Here is a 17876-nt window from a genome sequence, read left to right as displayed (position 1 = left end):
AACAGGATTTGTCTTGTAGTTTTTCCTTTTGTATGCAGCATTAAAAAAGGCAAGTGATCATGTCAAATACTTAATATTTTAATATTAAAAATTAAAGCAAAAAACTTAGTAAAGCAAAATTTCACTGGAAAAAAATGCTGAATTCAAAAGTGGTATTTAAAGACATTTTGCGCTTTCCAGATGCCACGTGTTGAGCATTTTAGATAGTAGGAAGCTTTCCAAGTTCAACTCATGCTTTCCCAAACCAAACAAGAGAAAAAAACACAGAAGCCTGCCCTCTTTTCAGATTCTGGGAAGATCACAGATGAGGTCGTTCACTATGGTCTAAGCCGAGTACCGTGGTATGCACACAGTCACACGCCACCCACCCAGCTCAAGACATAATCCCCTATTTAAAGAAAATCCACTGTACTAAGACAAATCTTTTTTTGGTAAGTTCTGTAATTGTTGCTTTTTCCTATTTACTTTAATGGTCACCATAGCATTTTTATGTTAAGGAGATGGTGAAAGAGCAGCCACATTTGTCTGACATACCAAGTTTAAAATAGAAGCATTTGGAGAGGAATTGCTCCAGAGGTTCTAAACCAAACAACACGAGTTGCAACCCACTGTTTAAAATTAGCTTTTGTGGTTTGTTTTTAGATATTCCTAGTAGCAAATTCAATCTGATTGCTAGGTACAATAAAGTCAACCAAGAGAGAGCAATCTAGGAGACCGATAATAGAAATTTCATTTAAAAATATGGCTATTAATGTTCCTAAAGATAGCTTATTAAATGAGTAAGCTTTGTCACAGGCTTGAAATTATTCTCTAGGTTTTTGTCTTCTTCCCACCCACCCCCCTCCCACAAAGGACAATAAGTACTTGGCTAGAAGTTAAAAGCTCTACATGCTTTTAGGATTAAATTGTTTGTCCATATTAAAACTAGAGAGGAAGGAAAAAAGCTGTTAGAAGGAAGGAACTGAACACTAAAATGTCTTTGAATTCCTATTTTTATATTTCGTGAAAAGAAAAACTGTCTCAAAGGCATCACTTATTTAATTTTATGAAATTCCTAGTTAACCTTCATTGACTACTAATACAGTATTTTGCCCCCATTTAACTGGGGAAGATAGCTCTTTAGCTTCTTTCCATCAGGAAATCAATTAAACAAATTCAAGAGCAACACAATGCTATTTTAAAGACAAGTTAAGAGGGAGGAATAGAGTACCTGGCTGCTGTTTCTCCAAAAGAAGCTGGAACAATCATTTGTCTCAAAAGTGGAGGGAGAGAAGGGCAGTGCATCTCCCTTACAGCAGTCAGCACAAATGGGAGCAAGAGCATCATAACTCAAACAGAGGTGCTCGGAGGGTTTCAGAACTCGTTCAAGCATGAAGACCTGAGCAGACCAGCATAGGAAGACCACAGCACAACAGAAGATGGGAAACCCAGAGCTCCTTTCATCCATACCAAGCACTGCTCTAAATGGAGAGCATGTCTGTGTTTGCAACAGACTTACTACAACAGCCGTAAGCCAAGGGACTGCTACATAAGCTTTAAACACCTGAGGTCTAATAGCTAAAGTCATGCAGTTGAATTAATGGGTTGTCTGAGAATGTGACTGTCAAAGCAACTAGGTCAGAACTGATTAACTACAGGCATATTTGTAGTCTAATCCGTACTCTACAAGAACAACAAAAAAAATCTAAACCCTGCTAGCAAAACCTTACAGAAGATAACAATGAAGAGAGAAGGATATGCAGACCAGGAGCCATCCAAATAACAAGATTTAAAAGGCATTTAAAGCATAAACTGACCACGTGCAGCTTCTGACGGAGTGGCAGTTATCAAATGAATGGAATTAACTAGCCATGTATAAAATGCTAGATAACAATGACATAAGTTAAAAAAAGAATATATAATATATTAAAAAATATGGATGCAAAATAAGGGTACTAGAGTGTGGTGAAACCAGAATTCAGGCTGAGGGGCAGAGACCTCTTTCCCCCCAGTCACTGGTCACAAATCTTGGACATAGAGACAAATTGAACTTAATTCAAATCTACAGTTAGAAGAGCTGTGTTGATGGAGACTGCACCAATACCTGCTAATGACCTGAAATAACCAGGAGGCCTGGGATGCTGGAACACCAGCAGCATTTAGAGGCTTAGCAGATGGAAAAAGCAGGCAAAGTGGTATGTAGTACCTAAGGGAAGATAATTATCCTGTATCACAGTCAGTTTGTACTCTTCTGCCTTCTCTACTAATACTCGAAATGTTTTGTTCTGAGGAGATTGGCTTTGTGTTTTGTTTCAAGAAAGCATGGTTGAAAAGTGAGTACTGTGTTTGGAACAGCAAGTGGCGAGGTTTGAGAGGACTCCAAGTTCATGGACAAGTTTCTTCCACAGCCCCTGAGAAAGCTCCTTATCTTGCACAGCTCAGCTTGCTCCTGTGACAGACCCAGACACCAATCTGCTGCTTCCTCTGCCTTGGATTCCAGCCTTTATAGAACTGGGAACCAACACCTCAATAAGACAGAGACATTAAAAGGACCACTGAATAATATAAAAGTTGTTTGGCAAGCTGTAAATCAGCCTTTTACCTTAGTGGCAAAGGAAAGGGATGAAGCTGACAGATCCTTTCTCTCTGAGATGCAGAAGCCCTTCAGCAGCTTCTTCCCCACTGGGCAGTTCTTACCCTGCAGGATTGTTTCAACCCAACCTTCAGATTTTATAGAGAAGTGAAGCTGGATGGAGTCAAGCAAAAAGCAAGCCTCAACTGAAGATAAAGGAAGAAAATTTCTAGCTATTCAGGATGGGGGGAAAATTCAGTAATGCTGAGAGAAAACAGAGAGCTTTTGAACTGGTTTTACTTGGAAAAAGATGGGAACAATGCACTAACAGGAGAATGAAAAACTGGTAAGAGAAAGTTAGATGATCTAGAGTAACCCCTGAATCTAAGAAGGGGCAAGAAAGTTTCTCAAGCACAGCTGTAGTGAATCTCATTTAAAATGAGAAAAAAATGGTAGTTCTGCTTATGAAAGCTCAGGAATTGACTTTGTTACGAGCAACAAGACCCTTCTGCATAAGACAGTCGATTGCTACAAGGACTGGTATGCAGTGGTTGCTTAACTCTTCCCTATGAAGGTCAAAATACACAACAACAGACAAGTGTCTTGACTTGTGCCTCCTTCTCCACTTCACGCACTGCCAGTACATTCCAGCACATTTAAGTATTGGAATCCTACTGCTTTCCTGATTACTTTGTGTGTCTGCAGCAGTCAGTGTCCCCTACTCCCTTCTCACTCACTATCAGGGGAAAAAAAAAGTGGACTATCCCTGACCCCACCAACTCTTCCAATCCATTCTTAGTAGAGAAGTGGCCACTTAACCTGGAACAGACTATTCAGAGAGACAGTTTCACACATATACAGCATCTGTCCAAAAGCAAGCATTTGCAGATGGATTTCAGTTCTAGAGAATGCAAAAGAAGGGGAGAAAAAACTCCCATTTATTTATTAGCATACAGTAGAACCCCCAAAACAGCCTATTCAATCTGCATCATCTATAAACCAGTACAATGTTTTCAAAAAACAGCAACAAAGAAGAGGGGAAAAAACACCTCCGGTATCTGAAATGAAGCCTCAGAGATGCAACTTAGCATCCTATTGAAATCAGTAGCTGTAAGTTCTTTTGTTGTAATAGTGATAATGAGAACTAAGTTTGTTTCCCCCCCCCCCCCCCCCCCCTTTTTTTTTTAATTTTGAAGACTACACTCCCGGCCTGGTTAGGACCATGCCTTGTCACTTTGCACAAACTGCAGCCCTGTACATACAAACAACCAGGCAAACAAAGAAACACAGATGGCTCTAAAATGATCTGGTATACTTCCTAAAATTTTGCATACCAAAATAAGTCATTTATCACTTTCAAACCTTTCTTTGCTATCAGAGGAGATTTTCTGTGGACTAAGACCAAAAAAAGGATTTTCCTTTGCATCCTGTTTCATGAACTATAATTCAAAAACCCTTGTGGCTGCTGCCACAGAATGGGTTTGTCACCTCTGCAGTGCAGTTCTTTCTTCCTGTCACAGGCTGAAAAACCACTACTTTACTTTTGTAGGCATTTTACAGTCACATCTTCACTAACTTTCATTTTACCTATCAAAATTTCCAAGCTGGATTCAGCACTACCCAAATACACCACTTGGCTACAAGATGCAAATAATAATGCAAATTATGCATGTGTCACTGGAGCTGGATCATCCACACTTTGCACCCACCAATAAATGATGGTACACTCAGCACAGAGGTCTCAGATACCACAAGGGGTACAGACAACTAGTAAGGAAATCTTACCTTTGCTGTGACATCTGAGGCAACGCCAAAATATTGTGATTGCTTCCTTCCACAGTAAAATAAAACAGCTATTTTAAGGCTATAAACAATGAGACTGAAATAAACAACTGCATAAGAAAGCTCCACAACTTCAAGCCAACACCAGATCATTAGGGAAGACTTTCGCCTTTTACTGGCAAACTAATTTTCCCCATCTGTTCCCTTCCCCCCCCCCCCCCCCACTAATGAGCAGAAGCGAGCTACAAAGCTCCATCTATGAAAGCATCTCCAAAGACAAAATACACAGCTTTTCTCTAGATGTCTAGGGAGGAAGATCAATACTTAGAGAAGATCAGTGGGTTCTGTCGATACATTTACTATCATACTGACAGAGCAGTGAGCTTTTGCCTGCTAGACAAGAAAAATCAGATGGCAGCACTCCTCTGCTTCATATTAATAGCTTGAACTATGTATGGTATGTTCTTGTTCATTACACAAATACCTCATGATCATCCGTATGCCACAAATATTTTCCAATACAGACTTCTGCCAGAATATGCTCCATTTCAGTAATCCTTCAGAGCCATTTCCGTGCAAACGGGGTTGGCAGGGAGCAGAAAGATGCAAAATCAAATCGCACTTCAGCTATGGAAGAACACAATGGATCTGAGCTGCTCAGACTGATCACAGAAGCCTAAAGGAGATTGTTGAAGTTCAATTGTTTCACATTTGGTAGAACAATGACACTAAAATGTAGTTTCTACTCCTTTAAAGTATTAATAATAGCCCTTTTCTGCATGTTTTTTCCAAGAGATTGGACACAGATCCTGAGAGTACTTCGAGAAAACTTGCCCCTTATATTTCAGAAAAGGCAGTAAGATGCCTGGAGAGCTATAAGGGTCTTCAGAAAGACCTCAGCTGAAAATTAAATAAACAGAACAAGCTGAACTGCTTATAAGAATGTGATGTGGAATTAATGCATAGGCAGACCAACATGTACGAAATATTGGGACTCTCACAGGAGAAGGATGGAGAGCTGACCTCAAGGAAGGAGGCTAAGGGACCTTGGCTTATTTAGCTTTGCATGTGGGGATCAAGAAGAAACACGGTCTCCCTGCATAACAAAGTAGGAAAGGAATTATCCAAACTAAAATTCATCATTGACCACAACAACTTACACGTATAAACTTGTCATTATACATTTATTATAAAAACATGAAGAAAGTTCCTAGAGTGGTAGAGATGCACCAAATGCTTCTATTACTGCCTTCCAAAAGAAGCAGGGGGAACAGAAATAGTGATTACTTGTGAGATGAAAGTTTATGAAGTTACACAATCTACAGTCCAAATTGCAGGGGACACAAGAAATTATTTCCAGTTCTCTGCATTGAAATTTTAAAAGAAATCTTTAAGATACCAAGCAATGAAGTCGAAGAATTGTTCAACTTTTTTTTTTTTTTTAAGAGGTACAGAAAACAATGATACATTCTGGTTTCAAATTAAATTTCTCTGCTTTTTTCCCATTTTGTTTTTCTGCTAGTAAAAAGGTAAACAAAAAAAGCTTTTTCCAATTAGTACTCAAAAAGTGAGCTGGAAAAAACACCAGGTGAAATATTTCAGCAAGCTTTACATTTAAACAGTATTTCTTCGAACTAAAACATGTTACTCAAGCTGAACACTCATCTTGTTATATAAAAACTCAATAGCTAAACTCAAGCCAATGCGGAAATGGTTATGTTTTCTTCACACTAGGTTCTTCTTGTGCTCAGAAAAAGTCATGCAAGAACATTATTACAGTTCGAGGATTAAGCCAAGAACATGAGTTTCAAAGGGAAAAAAAAAAAAGAAAGAAGTCTGCCAGCCTGTAAGTATATGACTGTTAAATACTATTTCCAAGAGATGCATGCAAGCAGAAGTGGCATTGCTCAGGAAAATGGAAAGTTATTAACAGCTAACTACAAGTTCAGGGAAATGAAGAATCTAAAAGTGTCATTAATTTCCACATATAGCAACATACTAGGGTAAGCATAATGCAGCACTTATAGAACTGGTGATATTTACAAGATGATTTTTTTCAATCCACTATCAGAAAAAAATGGACACTCATTATTGAAACAGAATTTTTATTGCCTTCTAGTAGGGAAGATAAGCATGTGTGCTACATCTTTTTTTTTGACTGATTGGAAATGCATTTATCAAATAAATCAACAGTTTGCCATGATATCAGTACATATAGATTTGTCATCTATAAAGTTTTAGCCATCTCTAAAAGGAAATCACTTTTTTATTACCCTGTTTCCTTATTTAGAGTATTACTGCCCATTAAAATTGAAAGTGTAGTATTGTGGAACACTAAGCTAATAAATCAAGGAACACATATGAAAGCAAATTTACCAAAAGGGTTGTTAGGCATTGGAATGGGCTGCCCAGGGAAGTGGTTGAGTCACCATCCCTGGAGGTCTTTAAAAGACATTTAGATGTTGAGCTTAGTGATATGGTTTAGTGGAGGACTTGTTAGTGTTAGGTCAGAGGTTGGACTAGGTGATCTTGGAGGTCTCTTCCAACCTAGACGATTCTGTGATTCTGTGAAATAAGGCTCTGCTGTAGAGCTCAATATAAAAATAAAAACCTAATGAGACTATTCAAAGTAGTACAGTAAAACTATGCTTTGAACTATGCTATAGAACTGCACCAAAACAAGTTTCTCTCTATGCCCTGCACTTCTCTAGAAGGTAAATAGGAATGCAGATTTTTGTTGTTTTCCTACATTTAATTTTGTAAATAAACCAGCTCATTTTATTCTAGAGCTCCATAACTAAAAACAAGCTTTGACAAATTCAGTCCTCTGTAGCAGTTTGGGCTACATGGTTTCGATTTTTATGGGGGAAACACATCAACAAATCCAGAGACTCCAAAAACCCCTCTCTCAGGAGCTTTTTTCCAGCTCTTGTTGGCTTAAGAGGCCTATGAAAGAGTGGCTGCATTGGAAACTGCATCTGTCTGTGCCCAGGCCAAGTGTTGTCAAGACAGTTAAATGCAAACGCCTACCACAACAAGCTCTCCTTTGTCAGTCACAGGGATCCCATGAGAAAGCACCAACCAGTCTAGGAATTTGGCTCAAGGTAGAGTTAGACAAGCCTGAAAAACAAAAATAAGGTTCAGATTTTATTTAGATTGACTGTATAAAACCGGAACTAACAGCTCTGTTCTGTCAATGAGCTTTTAAAAGCGTGCAGTGGCACAAGCGATCTTAGCGAAGAAATACACCTCTTAACTCTTTCTGGCTCAGTAAGTATATGGGATGGGATTAGTCTCAAACTGATATGAGAGAGATTTTCAATACAATGCATTTTTAAACCTCAAGGGGAAAAATACATTTTATGACACCTCACATAGCTTAAGTACTCATGATCATAACTTCATGAAAACATACTCTGAAGGATCACAGACTGCATCCAGCAATAGATTCACACACTTCATAGTGTACAAAATAAGACATTTTTTCACACATTTAGCAAAGCACTCCAAGAAACAGTACCAGGACAGCATACACATACAAAACCACAAGCAAAGCCCACTACTTCGAGCAAAAATGGACTGTAGGCAGAGCATTTTATTAAATATGATGAGATTCAAGGGAAGAGGAGGAATTCAGAACACAGCAGCTGGCAAGAGTTCTAGCTCCACTTCAAGCTATTTCCCATTTTCAGATTTATCCCAATGTTATTCTATATGCTCAGAGTAGAGTAAATTTTAAACATAAAAAACATCCTTCATAATTTTTTTTTTTTAAATGCAGCTTTGGGAAATTAATTTATAGTCAAACAAGATTGTGGTCTGCGTTAATTTCAAAATCATAACAGTTTTAAACAATATGCTATTTAAAAATAGTTGCAGTTATCAAGGTGTGGGTTAACATTTGGAACTTCTGAAAACGAGCATTTCACTTCTGAAATATTCTCATCTTCCACAGTTTTCCACTTAGAGACAGATGTGATATGGAAAACTTTCCACCTTACTTATAGGAAAAAAAGGGAAAAAAAACAGCAGCAGCTAAAGGAACAACCTGAGAGCTCAGGCAACAAGGAGCTTATTTCAACAAGCTTTTATATATGCATGTGTGTGTATATACGCATTATAACATTTTAGAGCCATCCAGCATGCTGTTCAAACAACCATTATGCCACCAAGAGGAGGTTCCCTCCTCCGTTCCTGCACATTCTCCTCACTTTTTTAACCTTCCCCTCCTACTTGCTGCTTTGCCTCAAGTTTTGCTTGAAAATTAGCAAATATGACAAAAACACATTATTACCCTCTTCCCACATTCTCCTGACATTTTAGGAGGGAAAAAAAAAGTTTCAAACATATCTATTTTTATTGTGGTATGTCTGCTTATAAAATAGGAAAGTGGCTTCCTGGATTTGAAGGTCGGAAGGCCCACTGGATGCATTAGCTTGTTGACATGAATTTTGCAGGTTACCCATTTCCCAGCTAGTCCAAAAGCAAGTGAGGCAACTTGTACATAGCTAACAAATACTTCCAGGGCACGTGACCTGCCTAGGTCTGGACATTTCAAGAGATCTACTGCTTTCTCTAATGGTGAGAAGAGCAATTTACTGGTTTGGGGAGCTATAGCTTCTTTTCATTTAGAGTTACTTCAGCTTCAGTCAGTGACTCAAGTTATATTTCTCTCTAAATGGGAAGAAGGGGAAAAATGAAAGAGGAAAAAAGAAGGTAGGAGAAAAGTTAATACAAGATAGTTTCTTAGTCAAGGCAGCACTACGGTGCTCAGTCTCCTGATAGTTGGGTGAGGGATGCCTGTGAGCTCCCTTCCTACAGCTCCTGCCCACATGCTTTCCAGCTCCTCTCCTGTCAGCCCTTGTTTTTCCTTCTCACAAAACCTGTCCTAGCCAGCACTCTCAGCCATTGCATCAGTCAGCTTAGTCTGACTCAGGTGTCTCCTGACCCTCTCTCTTCTCAAAACCTTCCCCTTGCCAGCACCTTATTTACCACTTACCACTATCACCACGAACTGCTCTACCAATATTGCCTCCCTGGGACGTCCTCTCATTTGTCTTTCAAAGGGAGGAGCAACCCGAGGAAACAATTTCCTTTTGTCAGTGCTCTCCTGTTTCTTACAGCCCCAAAAATTCAGCTAGCCTCTCTACAGAGGGATCTCATGGATTTACCTCCTATTGCAGGCCTCTCTCTCTGTATCCACGGAGAAATTTCAGTCTTCCTCTCTGGCATTTTCCTGAAGATATCCAGCTACTAGGTTAATCTCTACACAGAGAAAGACAAAGCTCTTATCTCCCCTCCCACACAAGGCTTTCCCAAGAGGCTCTTCCTTGATTAGCCAGCATCCTGCCAGTCACCCAGCCTGTGGGCTGAGCATTGTATGCAATGAGATCCAGCCTCCCTAGATCGTGCAAAAAGAACATGGATAAATATACATAAAATACAGTCTTTTCTTTCTGATCAGTCAGACGACCAAAATACTTACTCAGGCACTCAAAATCTTCCTCCTTTTCTTGGGCTTCAACCAATGAAATATGATTTTAAGAAGTATTTCTAAAGAAATGATCATATTCCTTGCATGCCACCTTACCCCTTTAATCCCTTTTTTAATGTGTTTAATTTGCTCAAAAAACAACAATAAAAACTCCTTTGCAATTTCAATAATCTTCTCAGCCCATTTTCTTCTGATCATTTTTCAGTAATGTTTGAAGAACCAGCTGCCTATTTCTGATCAGCCCTCCTCATGACATTGCTCTGTTGGTGCTGGAGGACACCCTATTGCACAGGGATGCACCTGACACAGCGACCCATCTGACCTATTTCAGGCATCTGTCTTTGGATGACAGGAAGCCTGTCTAAAACTACCTGGACAAGGATCCATAAAAGAGAAAAGCAGGGGTAAATAAAAGGTGTTAATAATTCATCCTTTCCCCATTAAATCATTACCAGGAGTTGTTTCAGCACTAATAATCTTTGTGGCTCTTTTTCTATCCCTCCTACGAGTTTTAAAAAGACCTTTTAAAGATGTGAATACTAGGACCAGATGCAGAATTTGTGTATTACTGTCATTAATGCTGTGCAAAGAGAAAATTATTTGTTTTACAAATCCCAGCCAAGGATAATTTAATCCCTGGCCCTCTCTGCACTCCTTCTAACAATGGTACCTTAAATGAAGTTCTATATCCAGTACGTTCCTTTGAATCTTTGCAGAGCTCCTGCCTTCCAAGCGTCTGTCTCCTGTACTATGGATGTCCAGAAAACTTTTCACTAAGAAATTTGACTGCATTCAGCAACATCCTGCGTACCTACATTCAGTTTCACTCATTAAAAATAAATCTGTTTCTGTGGCTGCTTAGTTATCTTTGAAATCTGGGAATGACAGACTGGTAATCAGCATAATTGGCTTCTTCTTAAGAAAATGAAATTGTGAAATGCTGTCTGGTCTAGGCCCAGTCCTTCTGGAGCATCTTCATTCCCAGTTTATTTCCCACAGACATCTACTTGTTAATATTTCCCAGTCAGCTGCTGCTCCATTCACCCACTGTGTTTTTGCTGACATGCTGTAATGCCTCTCTCAACAAGAAAGCTCCATTGTACAAAGCCACAAGCTGACAGGCAGAATTAGAAAACCTGTGTCAGGCTCAGCACAGGACCAGTGACAGATGCGGAAAGAAAGGCTGTAGGATCTGCTCTATATTTGTGTGACAGCCCATGGTTCATCTGTTTTTTGTGTCAGCCAAGAGTAGCCAGGAGGCATGAACGGCCGTGAAACTCATCTCCCTCCACTCCACTCTGTCAGAGCTGATGATACAGCTCATGGCCCATAAGCCACAGGGTCCAAGGACAAAAGTTTAGGGACACATGGGAAAGAGTATGAAATGTGACAGTTTATATGCACAATTTCAGCTTTGGATTCTCACTTTTACTTATGGTGGGGACAATGTGTGATTATGCAAAACATAATAACCTCACTGGCTTCCTTGATGTTGTCAGGAGGCAGCATTTGGGCAGCCATATCCTGTCAATAAGGTAAGAATTGCAGGGTGAAGATGAGACCCCCTGGCAGCAATCACCCCCTTAGGCAGCGGAGGAGCTGGGGCACAATGCATTGGTCACAGGGTGTGACCACGGCTTAGCACAGCGCCACAACCAAACCCAAGTCCTGTGATCCCTGTGCTAGAGGAGTTACATCTTGAAACACGTAAACAGGATGCAACTGTACTATTTAATACACAGAAAAAAATTATAGGAGTTTTCAGTGTCAGTGCGTCCTTCAAGTCAAGAAGCGAAATTCCCATGGCCTCCCAGGAGCAGAGTCTGAAGCTACCCACCTGCTACAATCCTCCCTTTCTTCCCTTCTGTTTTACCCCATACATATTCCACATCATTCTCTCTTGGCAAATATTACTCAGGCTACCACAGCTGAACAGTTATTCATCTAGCTGATTCATGACAATAAGATGCTTTCTTATCAGAGCCCACGTGGGAAGCTTTTAGGAAGCTTCTTCCAGAAAGCAGCTATGTAATTTCATGAAGATGGAAGTGCTCAAAGTAGTGAGAGAAGCTGCTTTAATAGATCTGTTCACACCAATACATGAGATAGTGTGTGCTGAAAACAGGGAAGAGTAATAAGTTTCCAACATGATAGACCAGAAGATTTAATTACCAGGTCTACTTTGAACCTGACAGCTATTACTACTCGGCTAACTCCTGGATGCACTTACAAAAGAAGCCTTGTCATTTTAGATTCATAAGAAGAGGTGGTCTTAACTTGTATTTAACTACCAGGTTTACCATATGTGTAATAGGAAAGCACACACAATTAAGCCTTCATGAGAAGGCAACTCCCCCCGCACACCTGCTCATTAAAAAGTTGGAACGGAAGGTGTCTTCCCTATATTTATTTTTCCCTCCAGTGAAGAACAAACATTCAAAAGCTACTGTTAACATAATGAAATCAGCGTTGCATATTTATTGTACCGTAGAAGGTTTTGTAATCCCTCCAAATGCTCTTTAAATTTAGTTAAGTTGAAGAGATACTGTATAGATTCCTATAAAAAGGAAGATGCAGGCATGTCACTTTAAACATTTGGAATACAATGTGGGGAAAAACTTGCATTTCCCATATGGCTTGGTAGTCTAGCTTTTTAAGGAGAAATATTAAAATAATTTGACTATGATTTGGATGGAAGTGCCAAGCAGTATAAAGTAAAAAAAGAAAAAGGCTGAATTTTGGAAAATTTCTAGCCATCCTTCAGACACGTATGAGAACATAAAGCAATTTTTTTCTTCCTCCATTTGCAAATACTCCTCAAAGTTATTATTCACTTAAACCACTGTTTAAGGGCAGCTTCAAGCTGACCTAAAATTCTGCACAGATTTAACCTAACCTCATTTCAACAATCAGTCACAGAGAGACTGCTACTCATTTCAGACACTTTGAAATATATAACAAAATACTACTGTTCTTCAGTAGGATACTTTATGAAGGAAATTTTTAAATACTATAGATTCTTATTTCTGCAGCCCTGAAGCACTTACATTCTGTCTTGAAACTTGAGCACACCAAACTGACTAGGTGAACAGAAATATATGGAGTAATTTCTTTTGGACCACAAGCTGTTCACATACTATGGGATTTTAACAGGAGTACAACTGCATTTCATGTAGCCTATAGCTATATAGACAGAATTGGGCTGGTAGTGAAGCTGCACTGCCAAAACAAAGAAGGCAAGGGAGAAGTTGGTAGAACAGTGCTATCCCAAAATTCACACTCCCTATAGCAGTGGTATTTTGTTGGGGGTACTCTCCCCACACCTGTAGGATGGAAACTGTACAGTGACTGTCATTGCTCTTCCCATGTCTGGTGTTGTCTGGTCTAAGTGTACTGTATCAGTACACTTACCAGAGGCACTGTTGAGAGAACAATGGTCCTCTGATGGTAAAGGGAGTTACATAGGGAATTTATCTTCTAATTTTCTGCCTCAAATTTAATATTTAGCCTCAAAACAAGCAAACAAAAACCAAAACAAATCCCCTACACAGACAAATACTCAAGAACACAGGGAAAGGGAGGGTGTAAAAGAAGATGGCAATGATCTGAACAAGAACCATGGTAAGGAAAATACAGCGCTGTACACAGAGTACACAACCCCTTCTCTGTGTACGCTGTTACTCATTTAGAGCATGGTATGCAATGCTGTAATTCATAACGCCATGGCAATAAAGGCCCTCATTCAGGCTGACTGCCTCCACTGCTAACACCAGACGATCCTCCAAGAAGGCTCTGAACTAACTCCAGTCTTCCCTGCCGTACAGCACTGCTCACTCATTTACATATACTCAAGTCTTTACATCTTCAAGTATATGAACTTTTAATGTGTACCACCATATGCCCAAGAGTCGTTTATTTTGAGACAGACTGCCCTGAAGCCACTCTTTGTGTTTATGTGCTTTGCATATGTGGTACATACCCAGAATAGATTACACCTGCCTAAGCATACTGCATTCAGAGGAGAACCACTTTATTTAACTGTATTTGCATTCTTCTTTTCTGAGCAGCTCACATCTTGTTTTCTTTGACAGTTCCATTAAATTAGTTAACCGTTAACGTCCATAGGAAATAGCAACATTAAAAACCAACAAGTACTTCTTTCAGGAAATAATTCATGCAAACCATCCGTATTTAAAATATATCCTATTTTTATCTGTTTCAACGTACTGAATGAGTGCTGAATAGAAAAAGAAATTGAAGTGCTTTTTTTTTTAAATTATTATTACTATTATTAAAAACAAACTTAGAGAAGGTTTTAGAGAAATATGAGAACATTGTATTTTGAAAAAACCTCAGGCAAATCACAAAATATTCTCTGATCCCTGCAGAGTTCTGAACACCGTAGCTCTATATTAATTATAAATGGCATAAGCCACCTAAATTAAAGAAAAAGTCAATTTGACACACTTAGAATCCCTAAGCATATAATGATGCACCACAGAAGACAGAGCTATTGAAGCCCTCTTAAACATTTTTACATGCATTAAAATATGATGTGCCTATATCTCATGTCCTCATTTAAGATAGCATAGGCAGGAATGTGCATCGTTCTTCTAAGCCTGCTTCCCCTAAGTTACTTTCACTGCAAAGAATTTGAGACAGAACAAGGATTTCGTCTTTCACATCAAACTCTAGATATTCCAAGTTCTTCAAAACCATCAAACAGCAGTACTCGACAATTCCCATGTCACACATATTAAAGTCACATATGAAAGCTCCCTACATATTTAGAAGGTAAGTGGATTTTCATGTCCATTAAGGTGACTTTGATAGTACATACAGATGTGCACATCCACATACTGGTTTACTCTGGCCCTCTCTGAGTTGTAGTTTTAGTTAACACTGTCTAGGGCAGCACAAAAGCTGTTACTCAAAAAGAAGAGAGAAGAGCACCATCTTTGTCCTTCTTTCACACTTGAAGATTAGAATCTGATGGTATCACAGTGAAAAATACCCAGTTATTTCAATGAAAAGAGCACATCAGCCTCAAGGGGTGAGAACTGAAGTTATATGAGAAAAGGTGAGAGGAAAAAAGCAGGAATCCCAAGTGTCCCTGCTGCCTTCCAGCGATCCCTCCTGAAGCTGTAGGTTTGCTTGCCAGAAAAAGTGTAACGCTTTTATTGGCACGATAAGGGGACGTGATGGGTCAACCCTCCCTCAGCCTCCACTCTCCCACTCTGCGCTGCTGCGGTCTCACCTCGAGCACTGTGTGCAGTTCTGGGCCCCACAGTATCAGAGGGACATAAAGCTATTAGAGAGCATCCTTTGAAGGGTCTAGAGGGGAAGACGCATGAGGAGTGGCTGAGGTCCCTTGGTTTGCTCAGCCCAGAGCAGAGCAGGCTGAGGGGAGGCCTCATGGCGGCCTGCAGCTCCCTCACGAGGGGAGCGGAGGGGCAGGCGCTGAGCTCTGCTCTCTGGGGACAGCGACAGGACCCGAGGGAATGGCATGGAGCTGGGACAGGGGAGGGTCAGGCTGGGTGTTAGGGAAAGGTTCTGCACACAGAGGGTGGTCGGGCACTGGGACAGGCTCCCCAGGGCAGTGGTCATGGCACCAAGCCTGCCAGAGTTTAAGAAGCATTTGGACAATGAATTCACACATAAGGTCTGATTTTGGGGTGGTCCTGTGCTGACCCAGGAGTTGGACTCAGTGATCCTTAGAGTCCCTTCCAACTCAGGATATTCCATGATTCTTTGATTCCTGTTCCCTTGCTTACAGCTACACCAACCCATCCATTCAAATGCAACAATTTCCATCAAAGAAAGATAACAAACAGGCCAGTGTTGGTCTGGAGACCAGTATAGTAGAATCATGGAGGGGGACAAGGGAAAAGATAAGCCACGCAGATCTTTCAGACAACAGAAATCAAACGCACGATCAACTTTTTGAAAACACATCTACCTCTAACTACAATAAAGCTTCAAAGCAGTAGTCTAAATTGAAAGGCAGGGAACACAGCCATAAACATTATATTCCATTCAAATCTGTGAACCTCAGCTGTTTAAGGAGCTAATGGAAATGTGAAATGACTGGTGAAAATATTTAGCGCTAACTGACAGTTTGCTAAAAAGACTATCACACTTTTCGGATTTATGAGTCGTCTAAGGATTTGTCATAACCTGATTTTAAACTAAATATCCAACGTGAACTGAAGCTAGAACTAGATTTTGCTCCCTCTCAAGTTAGATTTTTCAAACAATGTCAACCTGAAACAAAAGATGAAAGAAAAGTGGGTTATCATCCTACTAACATGCCTCTTCACAGATGCAGAGGGCACAGGAAAACAAGCAAGAATTACATACTTCACCCTAAATAACAGCCATTGAAGTACTTGGGAATGGATTTTCAGACAAATCTATACAAAGCCCATGTCTGAGACTTCTGTTCCCACAGGATATCACATCGTGGAAGAAAGGAGATAAGTGTGGGGCACTATGTACTCAGAATACCACCAAGTATGATGCTCAGTAAGGGAAGCCATTTGATGCCAGCCAAGTCCTGGTGGCTTTTGCTCAGGCAAGCAGCAAAGATGAGAAACTGCAGCAGAGAGAAGGATAAAATCACATAGTGGAGATGGGCTCCCTCTCAGTCATACAGCTCCAAAGTACAGGGCAGGACCAAACAAACGTACTGGAGCCAACAACAGCATGGACAGTTGCCAGGCTCAGCAGCACTGCTTAGTGCAAGACACACAGCACAAACACGCCCAGCATAACATTCCCCAAGGCCACCGATTGTCATGTCACTTGAAAGATAAACAAGCTAGCTTGAAGCCCTGAGATAAACTTACACCCTACAGGTGAACACGAGCAGATGAAGAGCATGAACTTCTGGGCTTGTAACTGTTTACAATCTGAGCTGCAGATGAGATAACGCATGCCGCACCCTTAGGAAGTGGTTAGTGTCAGTACACAGTAACTACAAAGGTCACCATCATACTGTGCTTAATGGCTTTCAGAGGTTTTACCTCCCAGCAGTCAGCAAGAAGAGTTGCAAACTCTGTTCCACCTGCAGCCTACCCGTGGCATGAAGGCTGACCGCAGCAGTGGCCTCAGGAGCAAGCCAGAGCCCAACAGGCTTACCCGCTTACTCCGCATACACGTGACTTAGCTGCTTGGTGTCACCCTGATCCATCAGGAGCCCTCCCGTACTTTCCCAGGCAGCCCTGCAAGCACGCCTGACTGCACAGATGGCAAGTCTGGTCCTGAGGATCAGCCCAGGCCAGGCCTCGGGATGCTGTGAGCACAAACACCTCTTCAGAGCTGGCACAAGCATCCTGCAGCAGTGACCATGGCCGTCCCACCACTCCCAGCTTTCCAGCTGCAGCAAGTAAAACCTGGTGGATGTTCCCACTACATCTTTGCTAGAAAGCTACACACACAAATACGGAACGATCGCTGACGCAAACGTGACCTACTAATTTACAGTAGAGAGAAGTGTCACCTGCAAACTTCAAGATCCAAGATGTCAACAAATAGCAGAAATACAAAGAGCATAAGGAATAAAAAAATGAAAAGGTTTATTAAAAGGGGGGTTGCATTTTTTGCATGTATGCATGTTTGTTTTCCCCTCTCTCCAAAAACTGAATATGGATTATTGCCTCTTCACAAAATCATACACATCTTAAACATATCCTCAATGTGTACTTTTGGTCAGCACTTTTCCCCACAAAATTAAGAAAGGACAGGACACAAAGGTAAAAGTAACGTATTATTAATCTGAAGAAAGTGGGTGTTCTAGGTTCCAAACACATGACAAGAAATACATTGTATGTGAAGGAAGATGATGACATAACATTAATCAAACTACCATGAAGAAAGAAACAGAAGACAAGAAAATGTATTTAACAGGTACTGGTGAGCAAAAGAGACAAGCAAACCAGACTGTATTTACACAAAACAAATACAAATGAGAAATAAGGAAATAAAACTGAAGTGTATCAGTTTGTGTCCTGTCACACGACATGCTCCATTCAGGGAACAGTCCTTATA

At 40.4% G+C, this 17876-nt stretch overlaps 1 protein-coding gene across 4 annotated transcripts in view; it reads right to left on the bottom strand.

The window, feature by feature from the left end:
* Positions 1-17876, bottom strand: part of RNF144A (ring finger protein 144A) — a 61888-nt gene that overhangs the window by 38966 nt on the left and 5046 nt on the right. For 2 of the 4 annotated variants that reach the window (XM_048078570.2, XM_048078572.2), the window contains exon 2: positions 7364-7453. The exons of 1 other annotated variant lie outside the window; for it this stretch is intronic. The gene's annotated coding sequence lies outside the window, so the exon portion shown is untranslated. Of the gene's footprint in view, positions 1-4336; positions 4490-7363; positions 7454-17876 lie in introns of those variants that run through there. One more of the 4 variants, XM_066994901.1, reaches the window with a different exon arrangement.

This window comes from Anser cygnoides, chromosome 3, assembly GCF_040182565.1.
Source record: "Anser cygnoides isolate HZ-2024a breed goose chromosome 3, Taihu_goose_T2T_genome, whole genome shotgun sequence".
Classification (NCBI taxonomy): Eukaryota; Metazoa; Chordata; class Aves; order Anseriformes; family Anatidae; genus Anser; species Anser cygnoides.
The sequence above is the reverse complement of the archived record's forward strand: the minus strand, read 5'-3'. Positions and strand labels throughout refer to the sequence as shown.